The following is a 7720-nucleotide window of genomic DNA, read 5'->3' as shown; positions in this document are numbered from 1 at the left end:
TCTACACAATCTAATATGACCTATGGTCATTCCAGCAGTCTCTCATTTAGAACAATGTATGTACACTTCTGACCCACTGGGAATGTGATGAAAGAAATAAAAGCTGAAATAAATAATTCTCTCTACTATTACTCTGACATTTCACATTCTTAAAATTAAATGGTAATCTTAACTGACCTAAGACAAGGAATTTTTACTAGGATTAAATGTCAGGAATTGTGAAAAACTGAGTTTAAATGTATTTGGCTAAGGTGTATGTAAACTTCCGACTTCAACTGTATGTTTAAGTGATTGATAAGACTGAACTAGATCAATGATAATTCAATAATCAATGTTGTGTTGCACTTTTAACCAATGCCTAACAAACTAACAACTCTTACAAATAGAGTACAAAGACTTTTGATTATCTTTATTAAGACATCCTCTATATCAAATTTCAGCCAGACCGCCTGCACACCCAACCAGTCTAGTCAATAACTCAACTCTTTCCTCAACACAATTTCCTTCCCATCTTTTTTTTGTATCTCAAGGAAAGGTTGCTGGATTGAATCCCCGAGCTGACAAGGTACAAATCTGTCATTCTGCCCCTGAGCAAGGCAGTTAGGTTGGGTTAAATGTGGAAGACACATTTCAGTTAAAGGCATTCAGCTACACAACTGACTAGGTATCTCCCTTTCCCTCCATAAAATGTATATCCTAATAGTACTGTAGAGCTCTTTTTACTTGCACACTATATAGCTGGGTCACACCAACACACCCCACTCAGCTTTAGGATCTTAGTGAAGAATTAATTATTGGTTTCAGATGTCTTAGGCCAAGGCCAGAGTGTCAACCAACATTACAGCAGACCCCCAGGGCCAGAATTTAGCAGCCCATCAGCTAGGGATTGCTTAAATAGGTACCTCTCCTGACGTCGGCATGTTTTGTCGTACTGTATTCCATATAAGGCATCCAGACCTGATAAAAATTCCCCAGTATACCCTTAATCTTGAAATGAATCAAATCTAGTGATACATAACTTGACATTGTGGGAGGATAACCAACCTTCCAATTAATGGCAATTAATTTCTTAGCTGCTATAAATGCTAGGTTGCACAGTTTCTTCTGATAACAGTCTCCACTATCAATATTTCCAAGCAAACATAAACAGGGCGAATGGAGAATCTGTAGACAAGCTGAGATAAAAGAACATACTCTTTGCCTGAATTCAGCCAGCCTTCACAAGACAATAACATATGAAATCTGTCCTCTTTGGTCATTTACACCTCCAGCAGAATAATAACATTTCTTTGTGCATGATATTCAGTTTCACTGGCATATAGTACTATCACGGCTCAGGATATGACCCAGATGCAGACACAGGAGGGGGATAGTATAGTTCTCAAATTATTTATTATATACACGGGGCAGGCAAAGGGCAGGTCGAGTACAGGCAGAGGTATGTGATCAGGTCAGAGTCAGGCAGGTACAGGACGACAGGCAAACTGGAAACAGGATACAAAGAGCTGTGAGACATGTTTAATTCTGGACACATGAAAAGTGGGATGTATACGGAGGGAATTGGGCAACAGAAGACGGACAGCAGAGGGGCTAAGGACTTTAGAGATGGGGAAAGGACCAATAAAATGGGGGGAAAAGTTTGCGGGACTCCACCTCGGAGGGGCAGATCCCGAGTGGACAGCCATACCTTCTGCACAAGACGGTAGTTGGGATCAGGGGTCTGGTGGCTGTCCGACTGTCATCGATACCTGGAGGTGGTCTTGAAAAGAGTGGCCCGGTCTCTCTTCCAGGAACGGCGACAGCGACGGACGAACACCTGGGCAGAAGGTGTGCTGACCTCTGCCTCTTGCTCCAAGAAGAGAGGGGGCTGATAACCTAGGGAACACTCAAAAGGCGAGAGACCCGTAGCGGAACAGGCAAGGGTGTTGCGAGCATATTCCACCCACACGAGTTGCTGGCTCCAGGTGGTGGGATTGGTGGAGATAATCCAGCGAAGAGTCGTCTCCAGGTCCTGATTGGCTCGCTCTGACAGGCCAGAGGACAGGCTGGCCGACGACCCAATAAGGGTGCAGATCACCTTCTAGAACCGGGACGAGAACTGAGGACTGCGATCGGAGACCATGTCGACCGGCAGTCCATGTATCCGGAGGACGTGCTGCACCATGAGCTGGGCAATCTCCTTAGCTGATCACAATAAAATGGGAGGCTTTGGAAATAAAAATGGGTGGCTTTGGAAAACCTGTCCACCACCGTAAGGATGGTGGTGTTGCCATCAGACAACAAGAGGCCGTGACGAAGTCCAAGGATATATGGGACTGGGGCGGTGAGGGACAGGAAGTGGTTGAATGAAGCCAGCCGGAGTGTTCTGCGCACACACAATACAGGCGTCAACAAATGCAGAGACATCGGGAACCTTGGTGGCCACCAAAAACGTTGTCGGACCTTGGTCTGACGGGAGCCAGGATGACAGGTGAGTCTCAAGGAATAGGCCCATTCCAGAAGAGGAGCATGGGCAGAGTCCAGGACAAATATCCGGTTAGCTGGGCCCCCCCTTCAATATGTAACTTTGTGTCATTCACTGAATATACTGCAAAATTCGCCTGAGCTCCGTAGACTGGTATTCGCTGACTGTCTGACCCTTCAGGGACACCTGTCACCATCTGATCCTGCTAAGATATGATGAACATACGGTTGTGCACTGACTGTACACCATGACGGTGAAGCCTGTAGAACTGTTTATACCTTGTCAGTGTGAAAAATAGGGAATTAGCTAGGGAAACTGATGGATGAATAATGTTACATTGCTATACTGACTAATAAAAACTTGCATTGCGCTGAAAAAACGTCAGAAAATCGGTCTTCAATCGTTTCATTGTTTAATTCAGGTCTAGTGTAACTGAGGCAAAAAATAATAGCGTAAGTTAGTGAGCTAGCTAACGTTAGCCAACTTTTGGCTAGCTCTGCTCGCTAATGGCTAGCTCTGCTTGCTTTTGGCTAGCTCTGCTCGTGCAATGGTACAGCATCACATGTACTTCTGTTGAAACAGGACTAAACAAAGCCTACAAAACATTCCAAACACACAACAGCTTTTAGATACTGGTACCTGAAAGATACTGTATCTAGAGGCTAGCAAGAGCTGATCTGGCTGTGGTAGCTACTAGCTATCTAACTAGCTGCTAGTAGTTCATTCACTTCAGTCGAGCGGAGATGAAGCATTAGCTAACATAACATGTCATTTACACTACTAGCTCAGCACTGGGAATATTTGTATTTTTTCCGGTCAAACAGCAGTTACCTTGCCAGCTAGATCAGTCAACTAAAGAGTAGACCGTTTCTGCTCTGCTTGTTTTTACAACTTAGAGAAAAAGTGCAACACCGACAGCAGATGCCTCTGTTCATCTCTCCTGTGCTTGTCCTATACGCCAGTCTTTCAGAAGCTTTGATTTGACACAGCCTGTCCGCATGCTCTGTGGTGTCTGTGTGGTCCTAAATCCAGCCGGCTGAAACTGGAAAACAGCCTACCCGACCACTCTGAGGCGTATGCCTGGTCCTAAAGCATACTGGGGCCATGTTTTGTATCACAGTGCAATGATACAACTGGGGGGGGGGATAAACATGCAATTTCAGAATGTGGGGGGGTCATGTCCCCTCCGTCCCCAGTGAAAGTTACGCCCCTGTGTTCAACCTACACTACTGAGTTGTCAACATTAGTGCAAACCCCAGCACATTCTAAACACAAGTGCAAAGCGATTATTCAGCCTATAGTTAGTAGATGTGTGATTGTGTTCAATAACCACAGGCTTCGGAATGCCCGTAGGCCTCTCTGCTCAGTTCTGTTTGATGATGCGGGTGCAGAGTTCATAAAACCTATACTGAGTGTTTCAATCAAGCGATTTACTTCAGGCTACCAGCTATATTTATCCTGAATGTGTATGACATGCCTGCTAATAACTGCTGCAGCCCATAACAGCAGTGATATCCATCTGCTGGATTAAGTCTAGGCCTATTTCATATTGCACTACAACTATCAAATCAAATGTTATTTGTCACATGCTCCAAATACAACTGGTGTAGACTTTACCGTGAAATGTTTGATTACGAGCCCTTCCCAACAACGCAGAGTTTAAAAATAACAATAGAATTAACAAGAATGGAGCAATATACAGGCAGTACCAGTACCAGATAAATGTGGAGCTATATACAGGGGGTACCAGTTCCAGATTTATGTACAGAGGTACGAAGTACATTACCTGACCATGAGTATGTGGACACCTACTTGTGAACATCTTGATTGGCTGGCACAGGCCTGACTCGCAGTCGGTGTTCCAATTAATCCCTAAGGTGTTCGATAGGGTTGAGGTCAGGGCTCTGTGCCGGCCAGTCAAGTTCTTCCACACCGATCTCAACAAACCATTTCAGTATGGACCTCACTTTGTGCACAGGGGCATTGTCACACTGAAAAAAACATGAAAAACAGCCTCAAACCATTATTCTTCCACAACCAAACTTTACAGCTGGCACCATGCATTCAGGCAGGTATCATTCTCCTGGCATCCGCAAAACCCAGTTTTGTCCGTCGGACTGCCAGATGGTGAAGCGTGATTCATCCCTCCAGAGAACGCATTTCCACTGCTCCAGAGTCCAATGGCGGCAGGCTTTACACCACTCCAGCCGACACTTGGCATTGCGTATGGTGATCTTAGGCTTGTGTGTGGCTGCTCAGCCTTGGAAACCCATTTCATGAAGATCCTGACGAGCAGTTATTATGCTGATGTTGCTTTCAAAGGCAGTTGGGAACTCATTAGTGAGTGTTGCAACCGAGGACAGACATTGTTATGCTATGTCCTTCAGCACCCGGCCGTCCCATTCTGCAAGCTTGTGCAGCCTACCACTTCGCAGTTGAGCCGTTGTTGCACCTAGACATTTCCACTTCACAATAATAGCGCTTACAGTTTACCTGGGCAACTCTAGCAGGGCAGCATTTTGAAGAACTGACTTGTTGGAAAGGTGACATCCTATGATGGTGCCACATTGAAAGTTACTGGTCTCTTCAGTAAGGCCGTTCTACTGCCAATGTATCTCTATGGATACACATATGCTCTCTCTAATTCTCTCTTTCTTTCTCTCTCTCTCTCGGAGGACCTGAGCCCTAGGACCATGCCCCAGGACTACCTGACATGATGACTCCTTGCTGTCCCCAGTCCACCTGACCGTGCTGCTGCTCCAGTTTCAACTGTTCTGCCTTATTATTATTCAACCATGCTGGTCATTTATGAACATTTGAACATCTTGGCCATGTTCTGTTATAATCTCCACCCGGCACAGCCAGAAGAGGACTGGCCACCCCACACAGCCTGGTTCCTCTCTAGGTTTCTTCCTAGGTTTTGGCCTTTCTAGGGAGTTTTTCCTAGCCACCGTGCTTCTACACCTGCATTGCTTGCTGTTTGGGGTTTTAGGCTGGGTTTCTGTACAGCACTTTGAGATATCAGCTGATGTACGAAGGGCTATATAAATAAATTTGATTTGATTTGATTTGATGGAGATTGCATGGCTGTGTGCTCGATTTTATGCAACTGTCAGCAAGGTGTGGCTGAAATTGCCGAAACCACTAATTTAAAAGGGTGTCAACATACTTTTGTATATATAGTGTATTTGAGGTAAATATGTACATGAAGGCAGGGTAAAGTGACTAGGCATCAGGATACATAATAATACGACTAAAATCAAGAACAGAGCAGCAGCAGCAGATTATGAGAGTAAAAGTGGGTTTGTGTTGTGTCGGTCTGCGTGTGTGTGTTATGTGTGTGTGTGGGTGTGTATATATTGTATATTGTATATGAATGTGTCTCGATTTTGTGTGGGAGTGTCAATGTAGTGTGTGTGAGTGAGTGTGTGTATGGTGTGTATGTATAGCCTATTGTGTGTGTATATGGTGTGTATATATTGTCTTGTGAGTGGGTTTATAGTGTGTATATATAGTCTAGTGAGTGTGTGTATATAGTCTAGTGAGTGTGTAAATGGTGTGTATATATAGTCTAGTGAGTGTGTATATGGTGTGTATATATAGTCTAGTGAGTGTGTATATGGCGTGTATATATATATATAGTCTAGTGAGTGTGTATATGTAGCCTAGTGAGTGTGTATATGGTGTGTATATATATATAGCCTAGTGAGTGTGTGTATATGGTGTGTGTATATAGTCTAGTGAGTGTGTATATATATATAGTCTAGTGAGTGTGTATATATATAGTCTAGTGAGTGTGTATATGGTGTGTATATGTAGTCTAGTGAGTGTGTATATGTAGCCTAGTGAGTGTGTATATGGTGTGTATATATAGTCTAGTGAGTGTGTATATGGTATGTATATGTAGTCTAGTGAGTGTGTATTTAGTGTGTATATATAGTCTAGTGAGTGTGTATATGGTGTGTATATATAGTCTAGTGAGTGTGTATATGGTGTGTATATATAGTCTAGTAAGTGTGTATTTGGTGTGTATATATAGTATAGTGAGTGTGCCTAGGGTCAGTGCAAGATAGAGTCAGTGCAGATGGTTTGGGTACCATAAATTGACTCTTTAGCAGTCTGGCTATTTAGCAGTCTGGGTATTTAGCAGTCTGGCTATTTAGCAGTCTGGCTATTTAGCAGTCTTATGGCTTGGGGGTAGTAGTTGTCTTGAAGCCCGTTTGTCCGAGAGCCGATGCTCTGGTACAGTTTGTTCACTCTGATATCATCTGAAAGTCTATGGTTTGGGTGGCTGGATTCTTTGGCAATGTTTCGGGCCTTCCTCTGACATCGCCTGATGTTGAAGTCCTGAATGGCAGAGAGGTCGGCCCCAGTGATGTGCTGGGCTCTCCGCACCGCCCTCTGTTGCACTTTGCGCGTCAAGGGCGGTGAATTTGCCATACCAAGTGGTGTTGCAGCTAGTCAAGATGCTGCCTATGGTGCAGCTGTGTAACTTTTTGAGGATACTAAGGCTGTAAGACTTTGATCAGTTCCTGAATACTCTGTTGATCTGTTTCTTAGTGTGATTAAAAGATAATTAAAGAGGACATACAGAATAACATTTAGAACATTTACAATTTATTGTGTGTTTATGTAGCAGTTACATTGTTGGTGTTTTAGTGAAATCTCTCATACTAAAACATATTTACAACTCTTAATTTTTGCATGTCCAGATTCACTAATGCTGATGAAATAGGACTGTGGTCTTGTGTCTTGTAAAGGGACAATACTACAAGGACTTGGTGACCGCTGATTTGATTGCATATTTTTTTAGACCTTCCCGTGTTGAAAGGCACATTTGCAAAGTCACTGCGACACTTAATGAATATTGAGTGTTCTATGTCTTTTGCCTTCCAATGAATGAATAGATGTTGGTAATTATTTGACCGATGCCTCTCTCACTGGCATGTCCCATATCCATCACTAAGTTAAAAAATAAATTAAAATCAATACACCGGCAGAGCCTTGGAACAGTGTCATTGCTTTCAATGGTGGGATCTGGGGCTTGAATAACAACTATTGATCTCCTTGAGGAATATTCTCTTTTATCACCACCACCAACCACCGCACAAGATAAGTGTTCTTTCCCCTCCCACTGCATGCAGTGTTTGTTCTTATCATCCCACCCTGGGATAATGAATGCAAAAGATTGTAGCCCGATCGAATGAGGAAAACAAAAGCTGGAGCTGGGATCCCGATAACACCTTAGTAACGTTG

The sequence above is a fragment of the Oncorhynchus clarkii genome, chromosome 19 (genome assembly GCF_045791955.1).
Source record: "Oncorhynchus clarkii lewisi isolate Uvic-CL-2024 chromosome 19, UVic_Ocla_1.0, whole genome shotgun sequence".
Lineage (NCBI taxonomy): Eukaryota > Metazoa > Chordata > Actinopteri > Salmoniformes > Salmonidae > Oncorhynchus > Oncorhynchus clarkii.
This window is presented reverse-complemented; position numbering follows the sequence as displayed.